The sequence below is a fragment of the Acomys minous genome, assembly GCF_964271855.1.
Source record: "Acomys minous genome assembly, chromosome: 7".
Taxonomy (NCBI): domain Eukaryota; kingdom Metazoa; phylum Chordata; class Mammalia; order Rodentia; family Muridae; genus Acomys; species Acomys minous.
Genome location: NC_140488.1, coordinates 68,959,513 through 68,976,189, shown reverse-complemented (window position 1 = coordinate 68,976,189; position 16,677 = coordinate 68,959,513).

Sequence of the window (16,677 nt, the reverse complement as noted above, 5' to 3'; positions counted from 1 at the left end):
TGGCATTAAACACTTTAGTCAAATATTATATTGTTGAACATGAGAGAATTTTCATTTAATATCACTTTCTTATGCACATGATGGTATAATGTAATATTTTAGCTATAAAATCTGTAATTAACAACTTAAAATCTTACTAATATGAAAGAAATAAAATAATGATCTTCTGTTAGATAAAATTTGATGTAATGTTTTTATTAAATATATAGTTCAATCTTCCTTTTTATGGTATTTGATGTAATGTTTTTATTAAATATATAGTTCAATCTTCCTTTTTATGGTCATGTATTTATTTATTTATTTATTTATTTAATCACTTTAGAGCCTGATCCAAGCTCTCTCCCTCATTTCTTCCCAGTCCTGCCCTCACACCCCTTCCCCCCAGCCTGCCCCATTTTCTTCTTTTCAGAGGAGGGGAGGCCCCCAAGAGGTACCAACTCACCCTGGGACTTCAAGTCACAGCAGAACTGATCACATTGGCTCCCACTGAGGACAGACAAGGCAGCCCAGCTTGGGGAAAGGGATACAAAGGCAGAGACAGATTCAGAGACAGCCCATATTCCCATTGCTAGGGGACCCACATGAAAAACAAGTTGAGCATCTGGTATGTATGTGTAGAGAGCCTAGGTCCATCTCATACATGCTCTTTGGTTAGTGGTTTAGTCTCTGTGAGCCCCTATGGTCCCAGGTTAACTTATTCTGTACCTCTTCTTGTGGTGTCCTTCACTTCTCTGGCTCCTCCCACTCTTTTGCAAAACTCCCAAACTTGGCCTATTCTTTGCCTGTGTGTCTCTGTATCTGTTTCCATCAGCTGCTGAATGAAGCCTCTCAGAAGACAGTTATGCTAGGCTCCCCTCTGCAAGCATAGCAGAATATAATTAATAGTGTCAGGGGTTAGCTTTCTCCTATGTGGTGGGTCTTGATTTGGGCCAGTCATTGTTTTGCCATTCCTTCAATCTCTGCTCCATTTTTATCCCTATGTAGTGTTTTAGTACCTAATGTTTATTTAAGTTTACCTGGACTTTTCATATTTTGTTTATAACCTAAAACTTTTGTGACTCCTATCCAATTCAATGAATCCACTAGTTTTCTTCCTTGCTGAATTTTATATATTTTTGGAAAGAATGTTGTCATAAGAACAACACAAACACCACATAAATATAGATCTTACTTTGAAAAAGGCAATAAAAAATCAATGTTGAAATTAAAAAACTTATTTCACATGCAGAAATTATATTTTAATTTAATGAAGGAAAGTTATACATAGTCAAACTTTATTTGAGTAATAGTTGCATTATGCAAATCAAGGTTGACTTGTCTTCAATTCCTGATAATGGACAGAGAATTCCTTGGCAAATATATAATTAATTAGTGATTTTAAAATTTTTTACATATTTATTTATTCTTCTCTCATATATTATGTACAAACCACAGTTTCCCCTCACTACTCTCCTCCCAGTTTCCCCCCATCCTCCCTCATTTCCCTTCAGAAAAGAGCAGTCCTCCCAGGGATATCAACCAAACATGGCCTATCAAGGTACAAAAAGACTAGGTACATTCCCTCATATCAAGACTGCTTGAGACAACCCAAAGAGAAAAAGAATCCCCCAAAGAGTCAGAGACATCCCCTGCACCCTGTTAGGAGTTCCCAAGAACACTGAATTATACAACCATAACTTATATGCAGAGGACCTTGGTCAGACCCATATAGGTTTTCTGGTTGTTGATTCAGTCTCTGTGAGCTCCTATGAGCCCAGGTTGGTTGATTCTGTGGGTTTTCTTGTGATGTCCTTGACTCCTCTGGATCCTACAGACCATCTTCCCCATCTTCCAAGGGATTTTCCAAGCTCTGCCTAATGTTTGGCTTTGGGTCTCTGAATTTGCTCCCAACAGTTGCTGGATGAAGCCTCTCTGATGGCAATTGGGCTAGGCTCTGGTCTACAAGTATACTAGAATATCATTGAGAGCCATTGCACTGACTTTTTTGCCACTCATGTTTGGTTCTATTCTATGTCCCTGGGCTATCTAGCTTCTGAGTCTTGTCCCTCTAGGTAGTATCGGGAGTATGCTCCCTATCATGCCATGGATATCAAGCTGGACCTGTCATCAGTTGCCCACTCCCAAAAGTTCTGCACCACCTTTACCCCAGCACATTTTGCAGACAGGAAAAATTTTAGATAAAAGATTCTATGGCTCAGTTGATGTCCCAAATCCCCAACTGGAAGTCTTACCTGTTTACAGGAGATGGCCTGTTCAGGCTCCATATATCCCTCATTGCTAGGGGTTTTAGATGTAACTCATGGGAAAAGGCGGAATGAAGTATCACAAAAGGATCTGTGCACCCAAGTTCCACATATATGAGATTAAGGTAAATTAATCTGGTGTATGTACTCAAATGTTGGAAACAAGTTCAGCTGGTGTGAGGAAGCAAGGCAGTTGCCATGAGCCTTGGGCTTTACAATGGGTAGTGAGTACAACCACCCCAATTTATGTTAACAAGGATCTAATACTACATACAAACACACACATATACACACTGCGCACACACACACTTTAGTTTATTCATATACATATATTTCTTACTAAACTATGAGTGGAGGGGAGAGGGAATAATTCTGAATAAAATTGAGTTATTCATTCTTTAACCTTTTACAAATATATAAACAGACATGTATATATATTATTGCTGAAACTTGAAAGAGCACAAAAAAAACCAAAATAAAAAAGGCGAAGAGTCATAAATAGTTTTCAGTTTGACTTACAGACTGTTAGTGTTTATGCATGCTAGACAATTTTGTGTACGTAAAGTTATACATTAACAATGATTCTCATATATAAATATTTACCAAAGTAAGGTCTCCCAAACTATGAGGAAATAACCAAGAAGACATTAAATGTATCTCACTGTAACTGCTTTGGTTAGTTGTAGTCTTCCTTCGGTGGTTTTATATGACTTTTATTAATATTCTCCTATAAATAAATTTTATTTTTCTCTTTTTTGGATTTTTTTTCTGCTTTTGATGGATGTAACTGGACATGTTTGAGGGGCATAATGTGCTGCTATGATACTTGTGCATCATAGCAGAGTAATTTCTGTGTCTGTCACCTTAAATATTTTTCATTTCTCTGGGGCAAGAATATGCAAATTCTCTCCTGTCTCTTTTGGCATCCATTTCTATTAGTTGATGGGTAAAATCTCTCTGATGACAGTTATGTTAAAGCTCCTGTCTGCAAGTATAGTAGAATATCATTAACAGTGTCAAGGGTAGCATGACCAATACTATGTTCATAGTATATACTAATGACACTTTGTATTTCTGTGGAATCAATTGGGATCTCTCTCTCTCTCTCTCTCTCTCTCTCTCTCTCTCTCTCTCTCTCTCTCTCTCTCTCTCTCTCTCTCTCTCTTCATGTATCCTCTTGTTCTATGGCCTGGCAAGGCCACTCTGATAGGAGGAAGTGATCCATGAGTAAGCACCAGGGTCCATGTCAGAAGTAGTCCCTACTCACCATATTATGGAACCCACAAGGAGACTGTGCTGCCTGTCTACTGCATCTGAACAGAATGCCTAGGTCCTCACCTGCATGGTTCTTGGTTGGAGTATTAGTCTCTGCAGCAGCAGCATCCTCTGCCTGGATTTGTTGGCTCCATTGGTCTCCTTGTGGAGCTCCTGACCCTTCCAGATCCTTCTAATCCCCAACTTTTCCATAAGATTCATTGCACTCCACTCTAAAGTTTGGCTGTGAGTCTTAGCATCTGCTTGGATCCCCAGATGGGTGGAATCTTTCAGGGGACCTCCATGGTAGGCTCCAGTCCTGGTCTTTCTCTTCAACCACTTCAGGTGTTTATTCTATTTGTCATTCTGAATGAGAATTAACCATTCTCCCTAGGATCCTCCTTATTATTTAGTTTTGTTAAGTCTATGTATTGTAGTGTGGTTATCCTCTAGTATGTGGTTATATCCACGTATAAGTGAGTATATACCATGTGTGTCTTTCAGGGTCAGGTTAACTTACTCAGAATGATCTTTTCTAGTTCCATCCATTTGCCTGCAAATTTCAAGATTTCTTTGTTTTTAATAGATGAGCAGTATTCCATTGAGTAAATGTACCACAGTTTCCTTATCCATTCTTTGGTTGAGGGACATCTCTTTCACTGAGGCCCAGCAAGCAGCCCTGCCATGCAGAAATGATCAAAAAGCCTAGCCTTGACACTATTAGGACACCACTGAGAGGCTAACATAGCTGTACTCTGAGAGGCTACACCTAGCAGCAGATCAATATATGCTGAGACTCACAGCCAAGCCTTTGGCTCCAGTAGTTTTGTGGAAGAGTGAGAGGGAGGAGGAGAAATAGAAGGACCCAAAGGGAATAAGAAGACCAACAGAGTCAACTAACTTGGACCCAGGAGGGGAGCACACAGGGACTGAAGCACCAATCAAGGTCCATGTATGGACTGGACCTAGGCCCCTTACACATATGAAGCTGATGAGCTGCTTAGTCCTCATGTGGGTCTCCTAGTAAGAGGAGCATAGTCAGTCTCTGACATGGACTACGTTGCCTGTTTGTTTCCTAGAGAAAGATACCACAGAAAGAGTGTGGATTTGGGTAGTAGGGGCGGTGGGGAGGGTCTCAAGGGAGTTGGGGGAAGGGAAGCTATAATCAGATTATATTGTATGAAAAAAACTCAATTTTAAATAAAAGAAAAATTTAAAGCAAAATTTGTGTTGATTTTCCCATGTTTGTTAGAATTTATCAATGAAAAACATTTGTGTCCAGCTTGCTGCTGGACTTCAGGTAGAATGATGGAATGCTGAGAGTGGCATGGAAGAATACAGAGATGGAAGGACACAGAGGCTTCAGGAGCCCCACAAGGAGACATCAAGGCTGGTGGATCCGGATGCAGCGGGTCCTGCACAAACAGTTTCACCAACCAAGGACAGTGAATGAAATAAACCTAGATCCCCTGCTCAGAGCTAGCCAATGAACAGCTCATTCTCCATTGTTGTGGGGAGAATAGGGACTGCCTCTGACACGAACCCTGGTGCCCCTGATTTGATCACCTCCCCTTGGTTGTGAGGCCTGGGAAGGTTAAGCATGCTATCTGGATGAGACCTGATAGGCTGTGGTGCTATGGTGGGGGAGGAGGTCCCCTTCTGTCAGAGGTCTAGGGGAGGGGAATAGGGCAAAAGAGGGAAGAAGGGTGGGTATAGGAAGATACAAATGAAGATAACAATTGGGATGGAATCTGAATAAATTATAATAAATAATAAACAAAGACATTTATGTCTACATATTTTCAAGAAATATTATTCAATTATAGCTTATTAAATTAGCATATCATAAAATCCATTTATAAAGTTTTATCATAGAGTTTCATTGCTATGAAGAGACCCCATGACCATGGAGACTCTCATAAAGGAAAGCATTTAATTGGGCTGGCTTACAATTCAGAGGTTTAGTTTGTTGTCAACATGGCTAGTAGCATAGCAGTACTGAGGCAGCGATGGTGCTTGAGAAGTAGATCAAAGTTCTACATACAGATCAGCAGATACCAGGAAGAGACAATGAGCCTCTAGGCCTTGCTTGAGTTTCTGAAACCTCAAGCACCCCACCAACACACACACACACACACACACACACACACACACACACACACACACACACACACACATCCTCCAACAGAGCCACACCTAATTCAAGAAGGCCATACCTCTTTATAGTGCCAGTCCCAATGAGCCTATTGGGGGCATTTTTTCAAACCACCGCATGTTGTATACCTTAAATTAGGTGCTTTCTCGTTGCTGTGACCAAAATACCTAACAAGAACCAACTTAAAAGGATAATGGTTCATTTTGGCTTAAAGTCTAAGAGAAAGAGAATACAGGCCATGATGGTGAGGAAAGGCTGGCAGCAGAGGCATGAGGTAGTTAGACCATGGAATCCAAAGTGAGAAAGTAGAGAGAGATGGATGCTGGTGCTTAGCTTGCTTTGTCTTTTTATTGAGTACAGTGTCCAACCTGTGGGATACTGCCATCCAAATTCAGGAAAGGCCTCCTCACCTCAGTTAAACCTCTCTGAAAAGCACTCTCATCTATGCACCCAGAAGTGCATCTCCTAGGTAATTCTCAATCCAATTGTACTGACAGCTATAACTAACCACCACCTACCTTAAACGACTTTGACTCCATTTATAAATTTATGGAACCACCATCACTATACAATTTTATTGCATTTTATCACCCATTAAGGAAAATCATATCAAGTACTAATCATGATTCAAATCACCAACATTCTTTTTTTCCCTATGGATTTACCAATGCAGCATGTTATCTTTTGTGACAAGAGTCTGTATCATGCCAGTATATTGTTTTTATGACTGAAAGGAAAAAAAACCTCTATTATACGGATATGTTACATCTATTTCCCTAGTCATTAGTAATTGGATAGATGAGTTTCTAATTTTCACCCATTGTGAATAAAATTGTTGAGAATACTCATGTATAATTTATTCTGTTAATATATCTGTCACCTCTCTTGGATATAAACCTAGGGATAAGGTTTCAAGTGCATTTCTGATAATTTGAAAAACAACAAACTAGTTTTGAAAATGGTTGCACTATTTTTATTACCTTCCTTTGCATATAATATGCATGATTCCAATTTCTTGAGGTCCTTGTCAACAGTTGGTTTTGTCCATCTTTTTTATTGAGATCATCTTTATAAGAGTGAGATATTATAGTATAGCATTATAGTTGTATTTAATATTTTCCTAATGACTAATGATGCTGAGTGCATTGTCATGCTTGTATGGCTGCATCACACCTTGTATTTACACATTATCTTTAGAAACAACATATCAATTTATGTAAAAATCAAACAGATATTTGGAGTTCTGTATGTGATTGGTTTCTTAAGTATGCCATATTAACAGTATTGAGTTTTCCAAGCCACAAGAGCATAATTAATTTACAATATGTTTAAATCAGATGAATTAACTTAAGGTTGGGATTGCTAGACATTTTTCTCTGCCTGACTAATATGCTGGTGAGAAGCCATTAAGGCTGATGCCTTCATTCTTCCATTAGTAAGAATTGTATTTCACTGACCATCTGTTTTGGATTGAAAAAGTTCTTTCTACAAATTGATTCTCGAGTGTAATTACTTATAAAACTTGAAAGGGTTGTTAAACAGTTTTTACATGATCATGAGGTTTTATCTTGTATTCTAATATGAAATGCTACATTTACTCATTTTCATATTGTAATAAATCTTCTATTGCATTCCTAAAATACTACATGTTTATTGTGCACAATTCCTTTTAAATGGTAATGTAACTATTTTGTTAGCATATTGAGAAGGTTTTTTTTAACCTGTATTCATGAAGGACACTGACCTGTTTTGTTCACTTTTTTGGCTATGCTATCAATATTACACAGCCTTCACAGAGTGAGTTGGAAAATGTTCCTCCCATTTCATATTATCTTTAATAATGTTATTATTTCTCCTTTAAATGTTTGTAGAAGTAGTCAATTGAAATCAATTGGTTCTGAACTTTTTGATGCATACATTTTTATCATTTCTTAACTCTTCTTACATTTTTGGTGTTTTTTTTCTGGTTACTAAGTTTTTATAGTTTGTATTTTCTAGGACCTTTTCCCACTTCATCTGTTTTAATTTGTTTTGACTAAAATTGTTTATAGTATTTCTCATAGTGCCTTTTATCTAAACTTTGTAGAACTATTGCATTCATTCTACCTATAAATAATTGTATCATTTTTTCCTGGATAATCTACTGAATATATCATCACATTTATTCATCTATCTTTTCCAAGAAGTAATTTGTTTCATTGTTTGTTTGTTTGTTGCTATTGTTTTCATCTCATTTATTTCTGTGGCAATTTCCAGTGTTTCATTCTTTCCACTAACATCCCCACACCCTTTATTTGGTGTTAGGGCTTAAAATCAGGCCATGAACAAGCTAGACATGCAGTCTAACAGGAAGCTGAAAAGTCTTCTCATTAATGTAGACATTTACTGGGTATGTATTTCTAATTACACTTAGCTGAATACCAGATAGTTTGTTTGGTTCTTTTATTTTTTCACTAATATTGAGGAAACTTCTAATTTTCACTATCATTTCCTTTTTGCGATCCTGAAAGGTTTGGGGGTATGTCTTTATAACATTTCACTTACATATTTTATCCAGTTCTGAAAAGAAGATATAGAAGTGTTCAATAATTACCACTGCAAAGTCTATTTCTCCCTTTATTTTGGTTAATTTTGATTTCATTTATATTGGAAGTCTGTTGTTATGGTTATAGTTGATAAGACTTTTTTTTTTAAAGATAAGGTGTCTTGTACCCCAGGCTCTCAGGAACATTGTGTTGTGTTGCTGCTGTTGTTTCATTTTGTTTTTCTTTTTGGTACTCGGGATTCAACCTGTAGCCTCAGACATCCTAGGCAAACATCCTACCAATGAACCATATTTCCAGACATTTTGTTCTCATCACAACTGTATTGTTTTTGTCCTTTACTGAAAAGTATAAATTAGAGTAGCTTCTGTTCAATGAGCACGAGAGTTACCCAAGCAGCAAGTGTATTGTAGAACTGCTACAACTGTGCTCTAAGTCCTCATAAAAGTATGCCAGCACCTTAAGTGACCAGAGTACTAGAGTCGAGGTGAGCAAACTCTTGAGACCAGATACCCATACTGACAGGAAAACCCCTATTAACTTACCTCGTTGTGCCTTTATGTTCTATTGTCTTCTATACAAGCATCATGATGTGAAGTAGTTAGTAAACCCTGGACTGGTCTTCAGTTTTGAGTACTTCTATGTCAACATTTTAGTGTATAATGGTCAATCAAGATCCATGGGGCTCTAGTTGCATTTAAGACTTTTATATACACTATATTTATAAAAATATATTAGGATTTTTTCCTAAAAATTATCTTTGCCACTAGATTTATATTTTATAGTTAATAAAATGTAACATGGTGTTCCTTGTCTCATAATCTCTATCAGTAACTAACAGTCACTATGTTATTGAGCAAAATGTCACCATTGCTTAAATGAAAAACAATAATCTCGGGAAACTGCTGAGTGTTTTTGATTGCAGTATAAGCTTGTTGTCTTTTTTTAGAGACTTAATTGGCCATTATTCATTGCTAATACAATAAAGAATTAGTTACTTCCTTCCTATATTTGAACTAGTGAGTAAAGCCTGTAAACTCTGCTCTCTGTGGTAACGTCATTGACTTGCTCACTTTACAATATTGAGTTATGGTATCTTTTTAAAGAGAATACAAGAGCAAGGTCTGGTTCCTGCTCTCAGGAGGTTCTTTAGAGATGTAAAAATTTGACATACAAAATACAAGGTAAAAGTGTTAACCCTGTAGAGTCCATGATGACATCACATTAAGCACAAAGGGAGTCTCACAATGACTATAAGTGATAGGAGTACAAAGGAGCACAAATGCTCGTTTTACTTCCTGAAAATGGTGTGAGAGAAGTTGAGGCATGAAGAAGGAAAGAATAAAGTACATGTTTGCAAAGGAGTTAGTGTGTGCCAGGAACCGTCTTCAGTATTTTATGTATTAGCACATTTAATAACTGTAAGTGTTCTAAGAAACACAATTTTTGTAACTAGATTAAAGAAGCACAGGTAGCAAGAGTCACAGTAAATGTATAAACTGTCTTTTCAAAAATCTACTACACTGTGCTACCTACCCATCGGTAGCATGGAGAAGTGCATGAACAAAGACACAGTAAAGAATATAAATACCAAGAGTAGTGAATATACTAAAGAAGTATCTCAGTTTCACAAGAAGCCACCACACATACAATAGCACTGTTCCTTCTTTTGAGATTAGGACACATTTTTTGTAGCTACAGCTACTCTCTGTTTCTCAGTATTGCCAGATTCAATAAACAGGCTTGGATTTGGCATGCCATTATTTTCACTCTTTTTTTTTTCTAATTTCAAGGGGGCAGAGGTAAAGAGAACCTGTTTCTATGTGAAATAAGTGCCCTTTCCCACAGTATGTTAGGTAACCTTGGGCTTTATAATGTAGATGCACAGCTGCTGACAAATCCCTCGGTTTGGATTAGTGTTACGAGGGTCCTAATGAGTAGTATTACGTGGGTTAACAGTGGATCTTTGGGTTCTTTGGTTACTGGCATAAACCTTAGAAGTAAGCATCAATCATGGGAGTGGAGGTGTCTGAGTAATGCATTGATGATAAAGAGACAACATCCAGAATAGTGGTATTTTATGTAGTAACCATGGACAAGATGGATTGGATAATGAACACTTCTACAGGTTTTGCTCTGCTAGGATTGTTTTTCTTGTTCAAGAGCAAAGCTGTCTGTTCTCAAAGAATATTCAGTTCATTGTATTTATTTTCTCCTTAGCTGCTCATCTTACCCACCAGCATGCTTTAATGGGGCTAATCTTCGACTGTAGATACTATGTCAACAATCTTACATACAAGGTTTTATCTCTTTATAATTTGCAGGAGGTCTCAATGCATCTAAATACAGTATGGAAGATTTCAGTTTTAAGTGAGCTGTCTCAAACTTCAGGTTATAACAAAACATTGAGAAGAAATGAACAATTTCACAGAGGAACTTCCCTTTCGTTGCATGCTTGAAGATATTCAGGTTGCTTCACACTGCATGCTTACTTTTAGAGCAATAATCTTTACAAAATTCCCTGCTGTATGTGTTAATGAAAAAAATTTCTTTTACCAGAAAATCCACAAAGTGTAATTTCTCTAGCAACTCTACTTTCCTTTATGATGCTTGCTCCATCTTTCCTGTTGCTGGTGGAGTCTTCTATAATTTCGTCGACATATCCTAACAGCTGTAAGTACTTAGTAAGTAATCATCTCAGTGCAGCTCACCTGTGTGAGTGATCCTTGACAGCTCCATCTGCTTTGAGTCAGGAGTTGTATTTTCACTTTTCCCCCATAGAAGACTTAGAAGTTAAAGGGAAAAGAACTAATGAACTTGCAAGATTAGTTCAGCTATTTGAGTGCGGTTCAGGATACAAAATATTTTAAAAGATCCATTTACTTTAAAGGCATATTTCTAGCAACAAATGACTACCATATAATTGGAAAGAAATACTGTTGACAAAAAAGTTGCACAAACAACCAGAAAGTTAAATACAGATTCCAAAAGAGATAGAGAAAATACTAGCTGAAATCAAAATAAAAAAATTCGAGTTACAAATCTTTTAAAAACATATAAACCACCAATGAAAACAATTTACTATGGCAGTAATCACCACACAATGGAAGTAAATGTGAAATCTTTTGAAAGAAAGAAAGGTCTCTCCACCACAGGACTAATAATATTAAGCATGGATATGGAAGTCAAGGAAATTACAGAGAAGCAGTATGTATCTATTTTAGAAGTAAATAAGGCCATTCAAGATAATAGGCAGCTAATGCATAAGCAAGAAGTGGGAGCTGCTTCTGCTCTTATTAGATCATTTAATATCAACCCACACTGCTTCTGTGTCGAACATGACAACTGATAGAAACAGCAGAAACTCTACCCAGCCAGTATTTCCCCAAAGGAATGACAAGTGGCTAGTAGCTATCAAATTCAGTTTAAATGTAGCAATCTCTACTTTAAAAGAAGAACCTATTTTTAAAACACCTTTGCAACTGAGATGTTCACCCAGCTTCGACTTCCCAGCAATTTACTCATCCCCTCATTTATAATAACTCTATATAAGTGAGCCAAGTTGTTAGCTCAGTAACATCAAAGAAAAATTTCTTGGGTACCTTCCCTAGAGCTAGTAAGACTTCGATGTACACAGGCTTTCTCAATCTAAGGTCCAGGTGCTCCTCATTAAATATCATGGCCTGAAATGGCACAAGGTTAATACTTCATCTACCTAAGGCAAAGGGAACTCTAAATACAGGACAGTTCTTACACTCATAGAAGGCACTCTTGGCAAAACCTATTGGTCGAATTTCAATGACTTATTAGATACCAGAAGTGGATAAGCACTTTGAATATTATTTAGTAAAGTGCATCTTCATTATATAGCTGAGAAATCTGAGGGAAAGAGTGGCAGATAGGATTGCAAGCAATTTACTGGAATATTTTTCTGCTAAAAAGAACAGGAACATTTTCTAGAAAAAGTTTTTCACATAAATAGATCTAGAAGACAGCATTGTGCCCAGTGAGTCACCTGGAAAATGATGACATCTGTCTTTCCTTTCAGATGATGAAAGGATGTGAGGACTGTATAAGAAGAGACCCCTCAGACACACTAACTTTGGTGTCCTTTTGGAACATTTGATTTTCAACAGTATAAATAGTGAAAGCCCTCCCATCCTTGTCCTATCATCCTTATTAACTATACAAAAAAACTGCTCCGTTTCTTCCCTTGACACCATATCTTAAATCATCCCAGTATTCACTAAAGTAGAAAACCTTCTAGCCATTTTAGGGAATTTTCAAGGAGGTAGTTTCTTGGAAAATTCTAAATGATATGTTTTCATGTATAGCCTTGTTATTTATGTGAAACAGTGTTTCCATGTAGCCTATGCTAGTCTTGAACTCTAGATCATCTTGTCTCAGCTTCCTGAGTGTAGGAGTTATAGGAATTCACCATTGTACCCCTGCCTTGGAAAGTTTTACTAAAGAGTTTGAAATATAATTAGTATAAGTGGATAAAAATAAAGGGTCTCTGTGTAGTGTAAAGGGCTGAAGCTAAAACTAGGAAATACAGCCAGAAGATCCAGATCTGAGCAGCCTTGCTGGAATAAGCAATATGCAACTCATTAACAACAAATTTACAGTTCCCTGAGCTATAAAATAGGAAGTTACTATTTCAGAGGAGTGTGTCATGGTTGTGTGAGAGTACATGTACCCATTTGCTTAATAAACTATTTAAAACAGAAATATAAGACATTTTGTTTTCACATAATTATTTTGAAAAATTTAAAAGAACAAAGAGAAAAAACTCCATTTCGCCTGATTGTTTAGTCTGAAGAAAAGAGTTCAGTAGATATAAATTACCTTTGAAAATAATAGATTTTTGACAAATTAGATTGCTTACAAATGAATAATGTTGTGTTGGGATTTGGGCTCAGTCAGTAAAACTGTAAGCACGAGTCCCCAAATTGAATCCTCAGCACTGTTGTGAAAAAGCTGCATGTGGCAACCTACGCTTTTAAACCAAAGCTGAAGAGATGGAAACAGGAGGATCCCTAGGCCTCAGCGATAAACCAGTCTAGCCTAATTGATAAGCTTCAAATCTACTTCACAGACATCAAAAGTTACCTTCTGACCTCCACATATTCATGTGCATCTGTACATTCACAGATACACAGACATACATACACTCCAATGTCTGTGTTCTGAAGAACTAAAAAGGTGATGAGCCTTGAGGTGGACACCCTGATGCATTAATTTGGAACATCTATCTTTGGCAAGTACTGATCCAAGACAAGGACTATCAAAACAGCAAGTTCTTTTCATCTCTTCTTTCCTGCTTGCTCCAAATTCTTCAAACATTTTATTGATTAGAGCTTCCCTAGTTATGAGTTCTCAGAGGACCGCATCCATATGGAATATTTTTTGTACTATCTGCATCTACCAAATGAGCACTAGGTACAGTCTTAGTGAATGAAGGACATAATGAAGAATGAGTTGGACACATATAAATAGAAGTATTAGTGACTGGCAAGGCTTTCTAGTGACATTTACAAATTTAAGGAAAGAAGGCACCATGCTTCACCAATGTGAAGAAGAGAATAGTAGTAGCATATTAGGAACATGTTCGAAGACAGGAGTTTAAGATACTGTACATTAGATCTTCCTTGAGGCCAGAAAATAAATGGTTTCAAATGGCAAATTCCTTCTTTTTAAAAAAGCAATTACAAAAAATAAAAAAAATGAAAATTTATTGCATATATAACATCTTATTTTCTCTTCATTATTTGGTAGAATTATTTCAGGTAATAATTCTGTCCTGTTATTTTTTACCATATGTTTCAATTAAAAAGAATTATATTACTTTCTCACCTCCCTTTTCTCCCTCCAGCCCCTGCCTTATGTCTCTTCCATTTCCCCTACCCCCCATTCAAAACTTGATAGCCTCCTTTTCTTTGATTATTAGTAATACAGTTACCTAAATAGACTCTGCTGAGACCATTTTTGTTGTTTGTGCATATGTAGTTTCAGGGCTGACCACTGTACAGTGGACAAACTGTTAGGAACCTTATGCTTGGGAGAGGCTAATTCTCCCACCCAACATTAATTATCTATAATCCTTTCTCTGGGGTTGGAAACCTGAGAAAATTTTCCTTTTCCACACTAACATTGATGATGCCATTGTACCTGGTCTTGTTTATTTGGCTATTTCTAGGAGACTGTGTTACAGCAGACAACTTCTTGGTCTTCTGCCTCTTCCAATCTTTCCAAACACTTTTTGGTGATGTTCCCTGAGATGTAGATATAGGAGCTGTGATGTAGATGTAGCCATTGGGGCCTGATTCCCCAGGCTCTGTTTGTTGTTCTCTACATTGTGTCTGGTAGTGGCTCTGTGATGGTCTCCGTCTGCTTTAAAAAGAGTCTTCTTTGATGAGGGATTGGTAGCTCCACCTAACATGTCTTTAGGTAAAAACCTCCTTTGTCCCTTTACTGTGATGGACAGAGCTTTGAAGCATCTACATCTACTACGGAGATATCAAAGCATAGGGAAATACAATGGGTTTCTATCTATGCTAGTTTTGGGAGAAGCTTTAGGCTTTATTATTCAAATGTGTGGTTGCTATTTTTCTTTCTAAATACACCCTTACATCCTTTCCTCACTTGGTTTGTTTGTTTGTTTGTTTGTTTGTTTGGGTTTTTTGCTTCTGTTTTGGTTGGTTTGTTTGTCTGTTTGTTTTGAGACAGGGTTTCTCTTTGTAGCCTGCCTCTGCCTCCCTGAGTGCTGGGATTACATGCACATCAGCTTCTTCTTAATTTCTAAAAAATTAAACCTCAACAATACTGAAGAAGAACTAGAAGACCTAAAATACTTCCCAGCACATATGGTTTTGAAACTCAGTCAGTTACCAGCAACTTAGTGACAGTGTGTGGCTGAGCTGTTTAACTTTCTTTATCACAGTATTTCTGGGGTTCTCTTAGAAACCTTAAAGATTCTTCACAAGATATTTCTCCCACTCTGCTCATAACTGTTTTTATGCAGAGTTCTAAACCTTATCAATTATTGAGTATTCAAGTCTTTCCCCACTTTTAAAGATTTCTCCTAACTGACTCAAAACTTTATCTCTAGGTAAGCCAATGCTTTCATTCTACCTAAGGTGCTGTGTCTCTAGTCTCTATATTCCTTATTTGCGGGCATATGACTTCAGAAGTCTCATATCATCTCAGTAAGGTTGTCAGCGGTCACAGTCTTTCATCTACCACATACCAAGTATTCACAGTAATCCAGAAACTACATAGAGGTTGGCACTCCAAACTTGAATAAAACAGGTCATGTCTGATATCCCTTGCCAGCTAGTACTTATTTCCCAAGAATTTGTGTGTTGTTTTATAGTACCTAATCCCAGTAGGCAAGTGGTATGTCAAAAGAATACTCACACTCAAAGAATATGGAAGTGGTATGGAACAATCCCAAGAAAAACTAGAGGTCACAAAACTGACTACCATTCTCAACTTGATACAGATGCGAGGGGGAAATGATGTGTCAGCAGAACTGAGACAATGAGCACTATTAGAACAGTTCCTGGAAGCTACGAAAAGCTTTGAGCAATACTCAGTCTGCAGGGATCCCCAGTGGTAGGAACTGGCATGTGGTAAGTATTCAATAGATGTTAGCTAATGCTTGACTGGTATAATATATGTAATTACTTAAAAAACTAAACTGAAAGTTACTACATGTTAGTCATGACTGAAAGTATTTAACATGTACCTATTTATCTTGACTTATATTAAGTCAAGCAGAAAATGTTGTTTTCTCACAAAAGCCTTAAAAGAGAGTTTCTAACATGAACTCCATGATATTATTAACTTATGCATTCAAGATTACTTAGCCCTATGAAATTTGAATGAAAGTTTCAGTATTAGACCCCAATACTTAATCATTGTTCCATACTGTTTGGGCTACTTACTATTCTTAGGTGTTAAATGTGAGAGTGTATTGGGAATGGAATATAATCTAGTCTTATCTAAGTCTTTTATTTTTTTGCCTTTTTGCATGTCAGTTGAAAACAGATTTTGTTTTTTCATAGCTGAATTTTCAAAAGTGAAATTCATTAGATGGTACAATCTTATGCTTTGCCCAGTATCTTCCAAAAAATTTCTCAAGGAAATAGAGGATAGCAATTCAAAACCAAATGTCAATATTAAGGAGGTAATAGCTGTAGTGGGAAATTGGTCAGATAGAGGTCAAACTATGCAAGAAATCATAATCATGTATGAAATGCAGCTGTTATTTAGGGATGACTACATAAATCTAGAGCTGTAACTATCTCTTTTGGCCATTTTTAATGTAATGTTAGGTCCTGTTCACTTTCTACTTTTATTTTTACCATTGTCCTTTTTTAAAATTTTATTTTATTAATTTATTCATATTACATCTCAATGGTTATCCCATCCCTTGTATCCTCCCATTCCTCCCTCCCTCCCATTTTCCCCTTACTCC